Source organism: Sciurus vulgaris, assembly GCF_902686455.1.
Source record: "Sciurus vulgaris genome assembly, chromosome: 12".
NCBI classification, from domain to species: domain Eukaryota; kingdom Metazoa; phylum Chordata; class Mammalia; order Rodentia; family Sciuridae; genus Sciurus; species Sciurus vulgaris.
The window spans coordinates 17,730,539-17,745,414 of record NC_136473.1 but is presented as its reverse complement, the minus strand read 5'-3'; the positions used below and the strand labels follow the sequence as shown (position 1 = coordinate 17,745,414).

Below are 14,876 nucleotides of genomic sequence, written 5' to 3'. Positions count from 1 at the left end.
AGCAGAAATAGAAGTTATTCCGTTCTGAAGGTGCTGCTGTTGTCTTAATTAGAAGCCAGCCACACTTTGTAGCTGGATGAGATGTAGCAGGGAGAGTAAGCCATTCCCCATCTCAGACAAGTATTTCAATGGCAATTATTAGGCAGTAAGTTGGTAACCCATGACACTAGCACCAGCCAACATCCTACCAATGCAGCAGGATCTTTACATATACATATCTTTAATTGCCACAAATAAAAGAGATATGCATCTTCATTTAGGTAGGGAAAGCTTAAAGGAAATAGACCCCAAATACCAACACATTACTTCAGATATATAATTTTAGGGAATGCACCTTTATTTGGCATGTATTCAGGAGACAAAAGAACTATAAAGACCAATTCTTTCTTTATCTGACGTGAATAAGTGAGTGTGCATGAGAGCAAGTGGGGGGGGGCAATATTGCATGGACCTTTGGGTAGCAAAAAAAAAATGCTTGAGGTTTGTCCATTATTATTATGCAAACTGAGAAGTGAGACTGATTGACAGAGGATTGTTCTAAGGGCCCCGTTTCTGTTTTATATAAGAAAAATCTGCCTTCTGCAAAGGCTAGAAATTCCTCCTAGTGGCATTTCCTAGAGACTTGTCACCATGAGTCTCCCTTGATGCTTACCTGTAGCCCAGACTTACTGCAATTCTCTCCAAGCCTTTTGGGCTTTGCCCAAGTTCCATTTTTTGAAGTTGTCCCTGAATACCCTTGTCAGAATCATCATCACAATCACAGTCTTAGATTTTCTCCCTATCAGAAAAACCGAGGTCTTTGTTAATCTCATTTGCATATTATTAGAACTAGTTAATGGGTTTTCATTTTGAATAAGGAAAAAAAAAAAAGCCTTTTATCTTATTATAAACTCCAGTTATTAGAAATTTATCTCTTTAACTATCAGGAAGAACAACTTTGTCAGTAACCATAAAAGTTTGACCTTTGATCTATATCCCAAGAAAAATAATACTGAGCCACTTGCAGTGGTGGTACTGACCTGTAATACCAGCTACTTGGGAGGCTGAGGTAGAAGAATCACAAGTTTGAGGCTGACCTTGAACTTGAGATCTTCCTGCCTCAGCAACTTAGTGAGACCCTGTCTCCAAAAAAAAGCAAACAATTAAAAACAAAACAAAACAAAAAACCAAAAAGGGCTGGGAATGTAGTTGAGTGGTAAAGCAGCCCTGTGTTCAATCCCTAATACCCAAAATAAATAAATAATAAAAAAGAATAATATTAAACATTAAGCAATGGTTCCTCCCCTGATAACTGAATTTTTATCACTTTGTGAGTTAAATCAATTAATATATTCTTATCTTTGTTACAGATTATTTTAAGCCTAAAAGTACTCAGAATGCAAAGCAATACAATTGAATTAGAATATAGCACCCATTCATCATCTCAACCAATCTTCGCATTAGTTGGATTTTTAAAGTTATCTAAAAGAAATCCTGCTCTGTGCTCTATACCAACTGTATAAAATATATAAATACCCATTAGGTTTTGGAAATAATAATTTCTCATTTCTTCATTTTGACATGAGAAGAAACAGAAAGCAAGTTATTTCCATAGTTTAAAATCAGCACGATATATGCATATTTAACTTTGGGAATATTTCTAGGTAGCAGCTGGTATTCTAAACATCATTATGTCATGCATTACACTAAGTGGAATGGAACACAGATTATTTTATATATAAAAAATTAGGTGCTCCAAATTTAAAAGCCAATAATATATTTTGGGAGATCAAATAATGAATATTTTGGTAATCTAAGGAAAAAATGAAATAAAAGATAAAAGATGGGCTATAGACTCTTGATTTAACAGCAGTGATTAAATTAGGAATATTCTTTTCAGCCCTGCCCTGTTCCTCTGGCTGCCAATGTCATGCCATTTTGTTACCCATTCAATAAGCTCCAAGGAAAAAGAGACGACAAGACAGTTCATTTTGTTCCCTCTTTCCAAAATCACCTGAAAGGGGCATATCATTAAAACTGTAGGCTTAAAGCACAATTTTCAGATCATGGTGGATGAGAATGGATTTTAGTTTGGCTCTCTACATTCTAAGGAGTACTAAAGATAATGAATCGAATTAAAAAAAAAAAAACTTCAATTACCAGTATTATACTGGCCACACTGCAAATCATATTTACATTTATTTCCATACATGTTGGCTCTTGGTCTATGGGAAAGACATGTCCCTCATAGCAGTCTAGCCATTGGTGTAACTGATTGATGGCCCCAGATTATGGCTCTGAAATCCATGAGTTCATTTGCATCATGCTAAGCTTCCCACCAGCTGCTGATAGCCATTGATTGAACGAGGCTGGGATCCTCCAGTGGGCTCTTTCCTAGGAGATACAGGGTCATTCATGGTCAAGTTCTGCTCAAGGACTTCCCAGTGGCATTGCTCAGCCCTCCTTAGACTGCTCTGTAATCTAGGATGCTTCCACCCACCTTCCTTCCCTTGGGTCAGGTGTGCATGGCAGCCTGGCCACTCTCTTTGCCTTTTCTGGTCTGCGCCCCACTTCTCTCACAGGCATTCCTCGCAGCTTGCCAACTCCCTTCCTGGTGCTTACTTCTCCAAGTGCAGTGCCTCTCAAAATCAGGTGTAGTAAAGTGTGACTCAGTAAGCAACGAAATCTATTCATGCCCTGCACTGTGTATTTGTGTGTGCATGCAATTGCACATGCACACACATGCATACTCAAGAATTTTCCACTTCATAAATAATCAACTTGGAATAGCTGTCCTGGTTCACACCAGACGATACCAGATGGTGGCTGTAGGAGTTACTTTCTCTTCCTTATTTGCCAGTAATGATTCCTTTCTTCTCCTTTTCTTTACTCCCAAATGAGAGAGAACCTGTTGTCACTGGGACTCCAGTGCTGGCTTTGGATGATTCATGCAGTGACACAGGACTACAGGACTGAGGGCAACTCAGTGACCTAATGCAGCTATTCTGGTCCTGTGTCTGGTTTCCTACTTCTGTCCTTTGTCCACTTCCCCAATTCTCTATCCCGAGTCTTCTTTTATAGAACACCTTCTCAGCTCTTCATGTTTTGGGGTCTTCCCCTGAAAGGGAGGTGATTGGTTGTCCCAAACCCCATCTAATCAGCTGTAAATCCTTTGTAAATCTGAGTAAAAAAGAAAAGTGGAAGGATTGGGGTCATGGTAGTAGGCTTTAGTGGAGGTGGGGATGTGTAAGATATTCCCATAATGCTGCAATGGACATCACCTGGATATGCCAATGAAAGCTGAAGCTCTGGGCCAAGACAGACTTGTAATCTTTCCCTCCCTGCTCATCTATTTTACTTGGTGGTGATAGATAACTGTAAATCTGAAGGTTTTCCCTAGGAACACAGTCTTAAGACACATGGTACTAGTAGAACTCTTTAAGTGCATTCTGGGTAGAGAGACATTTGTTACCATGGCTTATCATGCTTATTCTATGGCAAAACACATTTCTTGTTTGGAATTTCCAAACAGGAGATTCCAAATAAACTGTGCAATATGATCCATTCATAAGATGGGTAATAGCTGTGCTAATGATGTGGCATAGAGCCTCATTTAGAAAATTATTATTATTATTATCATCAATCAGTTAGAGTTATTCACTCATAGCCTGATATATTTGGAGCTCAGCTTGATTTCTTTTAGGTCTTTTAACTTGTGAGTTTAGCATTTGGTTCCTTGACTCTATTTGTTTCTATGAATAATGTCTTGTGGTCCCAAATCCCAATTTAAAATGGGTAGAGATCTTGAGTGTCATCAAATAAAATTTGGAGGAGACTTTAAAAGAGCAATTTAATGCAAAGTTTCTCCAAGTGTGATCTCAGGACCAGCAGTATAAAAATCATCGGGGAACGTAGAAATGCAAATTACCAACTTCACCCCCATATTTACTACTTCAAAAATTCGGGAGGTGGGTCCTAGAATTGTGTTTAAACAAGTTTTTTAGGGGATTCTATGCTTAAACTTTGGACCTACATATCCACTAACTTTAGGCCAAGAATTACAGCAAGCATGGATCAATTAAAACTGCCTTGTGTGTCTTATATGTGAGACTCTCCGTAGCAAGTAAAAAGTAGTTCCAAGAAAGTTTTTAAGAGTTTTCTATCAAGTTGGCAAAACTCACAGCCATGGGATTATTAGGAAACTGGGAGGATGATAATTAATTAAATATGCACAAATCAAATGGTACTACAGTATCCATTGCATTTTATCTATTTGGATAATGCTTCAATATTCACTTTACACACATATAGTTAGTACTGATGGAAAGGCAAGTTATTCTTCTGGTAAATTATGAAGAAGAGAGTGAAACCCTTTTTCCTGGTCTCTGAGAACTGGAGGTAAATTTAATAGCATTTCTAATATGTCCTGTTTTATCATCAGAGAAAATGACTCGGTAGTCTTTCTCTTTGAACCATCATCACCAACATGAGAGCTAAGAGAGTTTTTAAAAATTTTTTTTCATGTCCAGCTGAAATATTTTCTCACTGACCAAAAAAAAAAAAAAAAAAAAAAAAAAAATTCTTCAAGCTAATTCATAATTGACACCATGAGCTAGCATTTTGTAAAGTCTAAAATGTTATAGCAAAGTTAGGTATTTGTTATAATTATTCTTGGCTGACTTAAAAAGCTGCATTGCTTCTGCATGAGAGGTTTGATGATTTTGTTGATTCAAAAATGACAATATGAAGAGGAAAGGGCCACATTCAGTTTGAGATTGTAAAACAAACAAACAAACAAACAAAAAACAACCACCCCTATTTTCCATTCCTTCTGTAGATGCATCTGAAAATGAACAACAGACAGATCAAAAGCCCCAAGCTTTCTTTAGCTCTCCAGATGATTTTCTTCAAGTTTCTGAAATGACATAAAATCAAATCCCTTTGAAAATGAACGGCCTCACATATAATTCTATACACCTGACCCTAAAAAAAAAAAAAAAAGGCAATAATTTGGTCATTTTGGGTGGTAATTAATTCTTTTAAGTTACAAAATTCCCATTTAGCAAATTACCTTTTCCAAGACATCTTAAAGGTTTCAAGAGTTAAATCACCTTCAAAAGGTGATCAGTTTACCCCCTAATCACTGATAACATCAGTCCAAATAGCTTCGATTTCTTTCATGCTAGATTCTGATAAACATAAAACACTTTTATAAGCAGTATCCAATTCACCCTTAATTCAATAGTTAGGGTGGAGGAGGGAAGCCGGAGAAAAAGATTTTAGAACTTTTGTTGGAAAGGAATACATGGTGTCAAAAAGATTTTAATTACAAATTTGTTCAGTAATATCAAAATCATATTATTTGAACATTGTTCTTTCATTTTTATTGGCTGTGCTTTATAATGCTAATAAAATGTCCATTGTAATACCCCTTTGATTCTGATTTATGCTTTCACATTGAGCCCGACCACATGGTGTTAGAATTTAGATTACAGTCTAGGAAAGAATCTTTCTGAATCTTTCTGACCACCGTGAATATGGTAGGAAATTAGTAAAAGCATCCATGAGACATTACCAGGGAGTAGATCTCCAGGATGTGCTCATGGGAGGCAGAAGGTTGTGAATGTGTTGCTTCATTCAAATTTGGATCAACATAGCCAGAGAGACCATGTCGGGAGAATGAGCCCCTTTCTTCGCCTGAGGTGGGCAACTTTAACTCTTTCTGGTAAGCTTAACTGACTTCAGTTTGGTACTTTTATTCAAAAGTCAAAATTAAATCCAGTTAATGAGCTACTAGATCATTTTACAATAGACCAGTGACTACAAGTTTTTTTCTAAATGAGAAATAATTCATTATATTCCTCTTCAAAATATGATGGATAGAATGGACTGATAAGCAGAGGTCTATCTACAGAAGAACTCTGTAGAGATATCACACTCTCAGGCAAAACCTAACCAGTGTGTACTCTCCTTCAATTCTTTGCATTTTTAGCTCTATGGATTGTTTGTAATATGCACTTCTGACAAACTTCAAGGACAAGTTCTAACTTAACATGGTGAGATGGTAAAGACCCCATTAAGTGGACAAGGTTAAAGATGATAGCCTAAGTGTGGAAAACAAGGAAGTTGTTTCTTTCAGTTTTGACTGAAAAATAATTTACTCACAGAGAAGGTGAATCCATTGACTTATCAGGATGGTGTTTCAGATTCAATTAAAACATGACGCTCAGAACTTAGGCAAAGATGGCTTACCACAAAACAATCTACGCTGGCAAGGATTTGGGGTGCTTGGAAGAGATGTTAATTTTTTTTTTCTCCTAATTTTCCCCGATCATCCTCCCTGTTCCTTGATTTCTTCACTTTTGATGTTGGAAAGAGATTTCTTGTTATGGTACATTTTCTCTGTTACCTTTCCTGGAAGAATGATGGTCTCATCTTAAAACAGGTAGTGGTTCCCAGAGGCCTTCAAGGCTTGAGTGACTTCAGTCAGGCAGAGGAGACAAGCCAGACATGCTACTTCCCAGCATCCCTGGTTTCTTCTGAAACCTCTATCATATGACAGGACGGGCTTGTGCAATAGAAATGGGACAGAAGAGCTTTTAAAATCTTAGATCTGCTGTTTGTTTTTCTTCCATACTTGGATTGGAAAAAGAACTGAGAGAGGGGGAGAAAAAAACCAGGAGGATGACAAAAGTTTAACATAAGAAACTAAAATTCAATGAAGTGCAAAAGATTTCAAACATCTGTATTCAAAAACAAAATGAAAGAAAATCAATCTTCGATGCAACTTGTGGCACTGTTTAATTGCCACAGGAAGAAATTCACCTGGGTGGAATGTCACCCACACTTAATATGGTAACATCTCACAATATATTTTTAGTTTTTCTCTTCAGGAAGTCAATATCACAAACTATAAATACACAGTGTAATCTTCTGCCAATAAAATGAGGTCAGCTTTCCTTTGGGTCTCCTTTAAAACTTGAAATCATTATCTCCCAACTCTAAATCCCCTCACCTACTTAAAGAATTTACCTCTTCTATCCCCCCTCCCCACTGGGAAAAGAAAAACAGAAGCCTTTCAATTCCAAATTAACTCTTTGGCCTTCATCAGGTCAAAAAAAAAAAAAAAAAAATTACTTGTAAGAAGATCATATGAGAATTCAAAGTACATGGACCAGCTATGGGTTGAGCTAAAGAAATAAAGGTATAAAGACAATGAAAGAAATTCATTCTTATGTTCTCTTTAATCCCACTAGCCGAAGAGAAATTTAGGCGCAACAAGTCCTCTGGCTAGGGGTATGACCACTTACAATATTTGCCTCTAAAATGTGCCTAGTATATTCAAGTCTATGAAGCTAATGCCCAATTACAAAGAAAAAGGAGGCAGATTTCAGCTCATACCTATTAGTTTTGCAATAAAAAAATAAGAATGACCTCACTGCCTAGAGCAGAACAACTAGCCAGCTATAACGAGAAGGCTCTGCTACCCTGCTCTGCTGGGAAATGGGATGTCACGTCAGATCAAACACTCAGTTTAATAGAATATTATCAAAAATACTAGGTATGCATTACCAATTTGCCAGATATGGAATACAATAAAATACACTTAACACTAAAACAACACTGAACAATTTTAATCTTTCTCTGATGATTCAAGACATTTCAGAATTTTTCATTGACTCTAGGTCACCATTACGAACCTCAATTTCCACTATGCCCAGTGAAGCATGGTTATATCAATTAATAGAAGTTCCATTTGACAGAATGTTCTAACAACCAGCTTTAACAGTATATTGTTTCTCCTGGGCGGATACTGGACAAAAAATGAATACCAATCAGTTGGAGTTTTTGCTTGGGATGGCAGTCCATTTGGTTCAGTGTCTCGGCCTCAAAGAGAGTGCTGTCCTTAAGTGATCTGAATAATAACGAAGACTCTTTCTGGCCCTCAGATTGTAGGAATTCCTCCACCACAGTTCTTACAGTACACTTACAGGAAGCTCTCCCAGTGTGACCAGCTTCTGCTGGTGGTGCTCCGACTTTCCCAGGAAGGAGGATCCCACCACCTGAAAGGTCAGCTAAGAAGTTTACTCTCTGGCTCTTGCCTCCCAACCACAGTTTAATGCCATTCTGAGTGGTTGGAGAGTTTTGGAGCCAATAGCAGATGTCCTGATGGCTTGTGCTTACTTCGATAACCACTGTATTGGGATGAAAGCATGTTGATGCTAATCCTCCTTCAGTCTGGGTCACACAAGGTGACAGCAACTGGTGCTAATTGAAAAGGAAACTGATAATTCAATGTTCTAACAGTTTTCACCTACCTCACACTCTTTGATCCAGAAGACTGAATATACTATTTTTTTTTTACAAAGGGAAATAATCTAAGGTAACTTCCCCAGGGTCTGGGTCATTCTGTGTCTCTGAAAAGACCAGGCAATACTTATGTGATGATAGCACTTTCTGACGATGGGCCAGAATGACTCAAGGAGAAAATATGTGGTATTCAGCCAGAAGAGGGTAAAACTTCACTGTACTGAAGAACACAGGTTAGAGATTCAAGAATGTTCCAGGAACTTCAGTTCAGTCCACCATGTTGGATGAGTCACCCTTATGGTTCTCCCATATAACATGCATATCACTTTCAAAGAAAACATTGTCTCCTTTTCTGGGAAAAACTCAAAGTATTTTAAATGCTGAGCAAGTATTTGTGGAAGATAGATCATGGTCTTCCATTAAAGCTAAATGGACCTCGGACTACATGAGACTGGAAAAATGTGCTAACTTTGTCCTATAGTACACCAGCAAAAGCCCCATAGATACATCATGGTGATATTGTGGCCCTATTTTTTCTTTGTTTTCTAACACATTTGAGAGGCAGAATATGAGATGACACTTCATCATATGGGACAAGATGCTCAGCTTTCTAAATTAAAGGCCTATTGTCACAGCTTCCCAGGATGCTCCACACTCCAGCAGCTGCTCCAAAGAAACCAGCTTGGGGCGCAAAATCTCCTGGGCTGATGGCTGGGTTTCTCATTCCCATCTCTTTGACTCCATAATTTGTTCTGCTTTCCCCTTTTAAAATGTGGTTCATTCTAGAAGCAGCCAAATGGATCCACATAGTACTTCTGAGGATAAATCCCTGAGAATTCAGTTTCGAAACCCAGGAGAAGTCAGATGTCTGGGAAGAAGCCAAGGCTAATATAGTGAGACATCTCACCCATGCTTGAACAAGTTTTTCTGTTCTGTTGAAACATGTCAAATCCTGCCCAATGCCCTTCCATCCAGACAGATGGACAGACAGAGAAACAAAGAGACAGGTACGTGCTTATTTTGGTGTAAACGCTTCTTGGACAAGTTACAGCTTTCAGCTAGGTTCAATTACTGACTCCTAAAGAATCATTCACATTTAATCTATCTACTTCATCCCAGACTGTGGAACATTTCGCAAATGTTCCTCAAGTCATAACAACCCCCTGAAACAGATAAGGAAAATGGCAACACAAATAAGACTTCACAGAGTGATTTTCTTCTGATTAATCTCACCATGGGATGGCGAAAAGAAGACAGTAGAGAACAGAATCCCAATTAGGAAGACAGGGAAAATGAAAGAAAAACCTTAATGTGTGGTTTTAAAGGTTTGTGTCTTTTCTAATCCCCAAACCAGTTTCTATCCACCAGTTACCAACTCTTATACAGACATGTGATCAATGAGAAACTGGAGAATTTAGCCAATTAAGCATTTTTACTACAAGGCAAGGAGAGCAGAAGTCATCAATAAAGTGTTCCCTAGGTGAGGGGTCATTCACTAACTTGACCTCTTTCCTCCACTAGGGTGGGGAGAGAGCCCACTGACCAAAAACTTGATGGTTGTTTAAACAGACCCTGGCAATTCTAGTAGACTTCCTGATGACTTTAACTTCATGGGTGAATGAATCCCTTCTCTTATATTCAAACAAAAGACATCCCAGATCATCCTTCAGAGAGTGAATGACTTCCCAGAGGAGACATACACACAAAATGTTCATTCTACCACAGCACTAGTGGACCATTACCTGTAATATACTTCTTTCAATAAATTAACTGGTACCTTAGGTCATATCTAAATATATAAACCAGTTTCAGTGAATTAGTGGAAGGACTGGTTAAATAGTGAAGAGATGAATATTTATCATGTATGAAAAAGTCAAGAAGTTCAGAGTACCATAGTAAAGACAGAGTTTGGGGAGAAAGGTGGTTTGCCTTTGAGTAACTTGAGAGCTTCCCTGTGGAAGAGTCCATACTTAATCCTGAAGTGCTCAGAAGGCAGAGTGGAGGCTATTCATGGAAGCCATAGGGAGGTAGAGTTTGGCTCCTCATAAGAGGATGTGATATAAAGGGATACCACTTTTGTGGGTACTTTAACATAAGACAGGTCATTGCACCACCTCAAAGTTCTGTCTTATAGATAATATTTAACACCATGGTAGAGGAGTTAATAGTGAGGTTCAGAGGAATTAAGAAATGTGCTTCAGGTCGCACTGCTTATAAATAGCACAAATACATTTAGATCCAAATCTGAGCTGGTCTCATGTTTGTGTCTATTTGACAGCAGCCCCTGGGACAAAATAAATTCCCCCAAAGGAGAGAAATGTGCCAGTCAATATAGCACCCAGAACATTTTCCACTGTGACAGGCAAACAGTTTTTCTACAAAAAAAATTTTAAGCTCCCAAACTCTGATTATGGGGTTCTCTTGATGAAATAGAATGGAGAGACCATGAGCATCCATTTTTTTCCCTTTCACTTCTTATGAAGGGAAGTTTTGTAGCAGCAATAAAGAAAAATAACTCACTATCAATGTTCGGTAAGCTCCCCTTCAACACAGAAAAAAAGGAAGAAGGATGTTGCTATAAAAATAGCTGTAAACGGATCCATCCACATAAGACAACTTTAAAAGCCAGGGCAAATGGATTCTCAGTTGCCCTTTCCTTCCCATTTCTTTCTAACAAGTGTAATCTTTCCTAAGTTAGGTCTGAACAATTCCAAATGATGACTTGATTTGCAGTGATGGACCTAGGAGGAAGCAGGGGAGCCGAGTTAAGCATTTAAATGGTCGTGAATGGGCACAGGACACCAGCCAGTCACTTTGGTGCTCTGAGGATTGGTTTCCTCATGAGTGATAGGAAGGGGCTCCGGTGGTCCCTTCGACCTCAGCCTACATAACACACAGTGTTCCTACAGCCATATCCCAGAGTCTGTTTCTTATCTCACATTGAAATGATTGTAAGCACAGTATCTAGTCTGATGGATAACAGCCCTGGAGCCAGCCTACCTGTCCTTAAACCTTAGCCTCTGACTCCCTTACCCACAGTGTCACCTGGACAGAATATTTAACCTCTCTCTCAAAGGCCTAAGTTCATCATCTGTGAAATGGGGATACTGACAGCACAGTTGTCCGATGCCTGAATGAGTTGCTATGTCAACAGTGTATACTGTTGTATTCTTACTGTGTAGTGGTGCCACTGAATTTCTGTGTACCAGGCTCTGAAAAGGGGCTCTGAAAAGGTCATGTGAAAAAGCGACATTCCAGTGAACCAGATTCTAGGAAGCTGACAATCTGTTGGGTAGCCTTGAGGTATATCCACCTCTCCAGTTTGCAGGAGGCTCCCAGGCAGGAAAGGGATGTACAAGCTTTAGCTCCACACAGACTTGGGTTCAAATACTTGCTCCACAATTTCTCAGCTCATGGCCTTGAGCAAGTTACTGACCATCTCTGAATCTCAGTTTTCTCATTTGTAAAATGGAGAGAATACCATCTTTCTGGCAGTGTTGTTGTGAGGTTTAAAGAGAGATCGATGATGACAAATTTAAAGCCCTGGCAGGCAATCAATACATGATACTTTAAAAAATGTATACTTATCGTTACACAGATTGCTCAAGCCAGGAAAGATCATAGGAACAGGAGAAGTGCTGAGCTGTTTGGAGCCTTTGAAACAGGCAGTTGATCTCCTAAGAACTGTTAGGAGATTATGATTTATCTTTCTGAAACAACAAATACATGTGTATGTTATTTTTTTCTCCCTTCTGAACAAAGATATACCATATTTACGTACTCTTTGTTACCGACTGCTTTTATTCTTTTATATTTATACTTAACAGAATATCTTGGGAACTTTCCAAATCAGTATATAAAGAGCATCCTCGTTTTCTTTATAGAATCATAGTATTCCACCGAGTTGAAGTCTCCTAATCCAACTCATTCTCTAATGAGGGACGTGCAGGTGGTTTTCTAGCATTTGCATTTACAAACAAGGTAGGGATGAATAACTTTTAAACAAGTCTTCTCACACATAAGTAGTTGTAAGGCAAATCCCTGTAAGTGGAAATGCTGGATCAGAAGGCTGTATATTTGTCATTTCCTTAGAAATTGCTGAATTGCTCTCTTTTTATTTGATACCAATTTTTACTCCCATCAGCAATGGGAGAGATCCTATTTCTCATCCCATCAACACTACCCATTGTCCAGTTTTTGACCTTTGTCAATTGGATAATAAAAAGGTGCTATCACAATGTTTCTTAATTTGCAATTGCCTTATTACGAGTGTGTTGTGAGTATTTTCATGTTTTAGAATGATTTTGGTTCCATTTTCTGGAAATGATTACTCATATCCTTTGCATGTTTCCTATTGGTTGGTTGGATGTTGTCATTTTGATTTATAGCAACTCTCCACATTTGCAATAGCAGGGCCTTGGTCTATGATATGAATTGCAAAATTTTGCCTTTTGTCATTTATTTTTTAACTTTGCTTATGGATTTTGTTCTGGAGATATTAGTGTGCCAGGTAGAATTAGTTTTTATGTAGTTGAGTTCACCTAATTTTTCTTTCAAGGTTCTTGAGTTTAGTACAATGATTCCTAAAGGGCTTTCCCGCTTTGATGTTATAAAAGAATTCTTCCATGGTTTCTTTTGGTAAGTTTATCATTTTTATTTTGCATTACAATTTTTGATTCATTTGAAATGTACCCTGGTATAAGACAAAGCTCTAATGTCTTTCTAAATGGATGGGTTGGTTCTATTTCTTACATCGAGAAAAGAACAATATGTAAGAAAGCTATGTAGGGTTAAAAAAAATAGCCTTGAAGCTTCTAAGCAAAGAGAAAATGATCACTTTGACGACTGCATTTCTTTCATTTTCCTGGTATGAAAGTACTCTTGACATCTTTCTCCCTCTCTTCAACAGTTGTCACTCATTTACTAAAAATATTAATCTTAACAGTGAATCAAATTAAAAACTACAGATGACAACAGCGGAAACTTCTGAAGACGAGGTGGCTGATGGGATGCTTCCCCCCTTTCCTCATGACTGTCTTTTGTGGGCATCCTATCTCCTTGATTTTCAATGCTTTAAAAGCCTCAATGCAATAACAATACAATCATAAAAGCTAATTAGTAAAGATTTTGTGTCTTGTTAATGATGTACAATTGATTGTGGCTCGAGGACAGAGCGAGACTAACCATTCATCTGTGATGAGCTTTGCATTTTATCTTCCTACAACGTGAAGGTGATGGCATTTTTATTACTGTTGCTATTATGTAGACATCTAAACCAACTCACCAATCTGTTTTTATCTAGCAGCATCTTTTACTACTACCAAACCTGAGCCCTTTAAAAATGTACAGATGAGTCTGGGTGCCTAATTACAAGAAGAAAGAAGAAAATTAATTACGTATGGTGAACACCAATCAGGGCACCATTTGTCTACTTGATCTTTGCTTAATTTTTTTCAACTATACTTTTCTCCAATAAAGCCGTAGGCCCTAATTATGGTACACAAATGTGTGATTAAAAATAACTTTTAAGTAGTCACTTAAATGACTATGATTCTTTGCCTCTTTTTTTTTTTTTTCTGAACCATGACATTCTTGCTAATTCTTTATAAGTAAATAGATGTAGATAGACACAGGTGTAGATATAGGCAGGTGTCACGATACCCGCTAATGCAGAGAAGGGAACTAGTTGCAGAGATGCTGGGACTCTCTAGAGGAAGCTCCTCCCCAGGGAACTCCTTGCTGACTCCCCCTGAGTCCGGAGGCTGGAAGCCTCTACCACTGTCACCGTCTTCCCTTGCTCCCTCCCTTCTGTTTTCTTGATTTCCTTCATCTCTGCAAGAGGCTCCAACTAGGGAGCCACGTGCCACTGCAGCACCTGTCTCTGGGATTGGTCCAATACCTAATTTTTCAAAGGGATGGGAGTTTGGCTCCCATCAGAGTTGGCCTGGATCTCACAGCTGTGATGAGAAAAGTACATAATAGGTGCAGAGCTTCAGCAAGGAAGGATTAAGAGTTTGTTGTGACATGGCTCTTTACCTGGAATGTACAACCAAGACAGTAATGCTGGCCTAATAATTCTCTGTTGCTACTTTCTGACGCTTGAAAATTTCCAAAGATATGCTTGTTGGATGCCTGCAGAACTCGGGGTGGCCACACACCTCGCAGAGCCCAGGACACTGTGTTAGTGCTCAGTGTCATCTGCACTCTGATGGCATCCTACTTCTGTGCCTTTCTTGGACTGTGGAGCCAAAAGTGCCCTGGGACCTGTCAGCTAAGCCCCTAAGCTCAGCGTGCAGAGACTGAGGGACCCCCGTAGGTGTAAGAAGAGCTTACCATTGGAAACCCTGGATCTGGGCATCTCATTGCACAGATTTATTTTCTTTCTCATGCTGGTCTGTTGGGTTGGCAAAGGTCTCTTTGCATCTGGGCTGCAGGACCCATCAGATCAAAGAGGTGGGAAATAGATGGGATAGAGCAGACCATCTCTTTATTTTCTTCTTCTGTCCCTCTAGGTGACTAGAGTTTGATTTAATTGGAAAAGTATGAGCTTTCTTTCCTTTTTGCCCATCGACCAGCTGAATTGGAAA

The 14,876-nt window shown here is 38.6% G+C and overlaps 1 protein-coding gene across 8 annotated transcripts in view; it reads right to left on the bottom strand.

Moving 5' to 3' along the window:
- CELF2 (CUGBP Elav-like family member 2) overlaps positions 1-14,876 on the bottom strand; it is a 495,873-nt gene that overhangs the window by 339,453 nt on the left and 141,544 nt on the right. The window contains exon 1 of one of the 8 annotated variants that reach the window (XM_079106216.1): positions 6,232-6,393. The exons of the other annotated variants lie outside the window; for them this stretch is intronic. The gene's annotated coding sequence lies outside the window, so the exon portion shown is untranslated. Of the gene's footprint in view, positions 1-6,231; positions 6,394-14,876 lie in introns of those variants that run through there. 8 annotated transcript variants of the gene reach the window in all.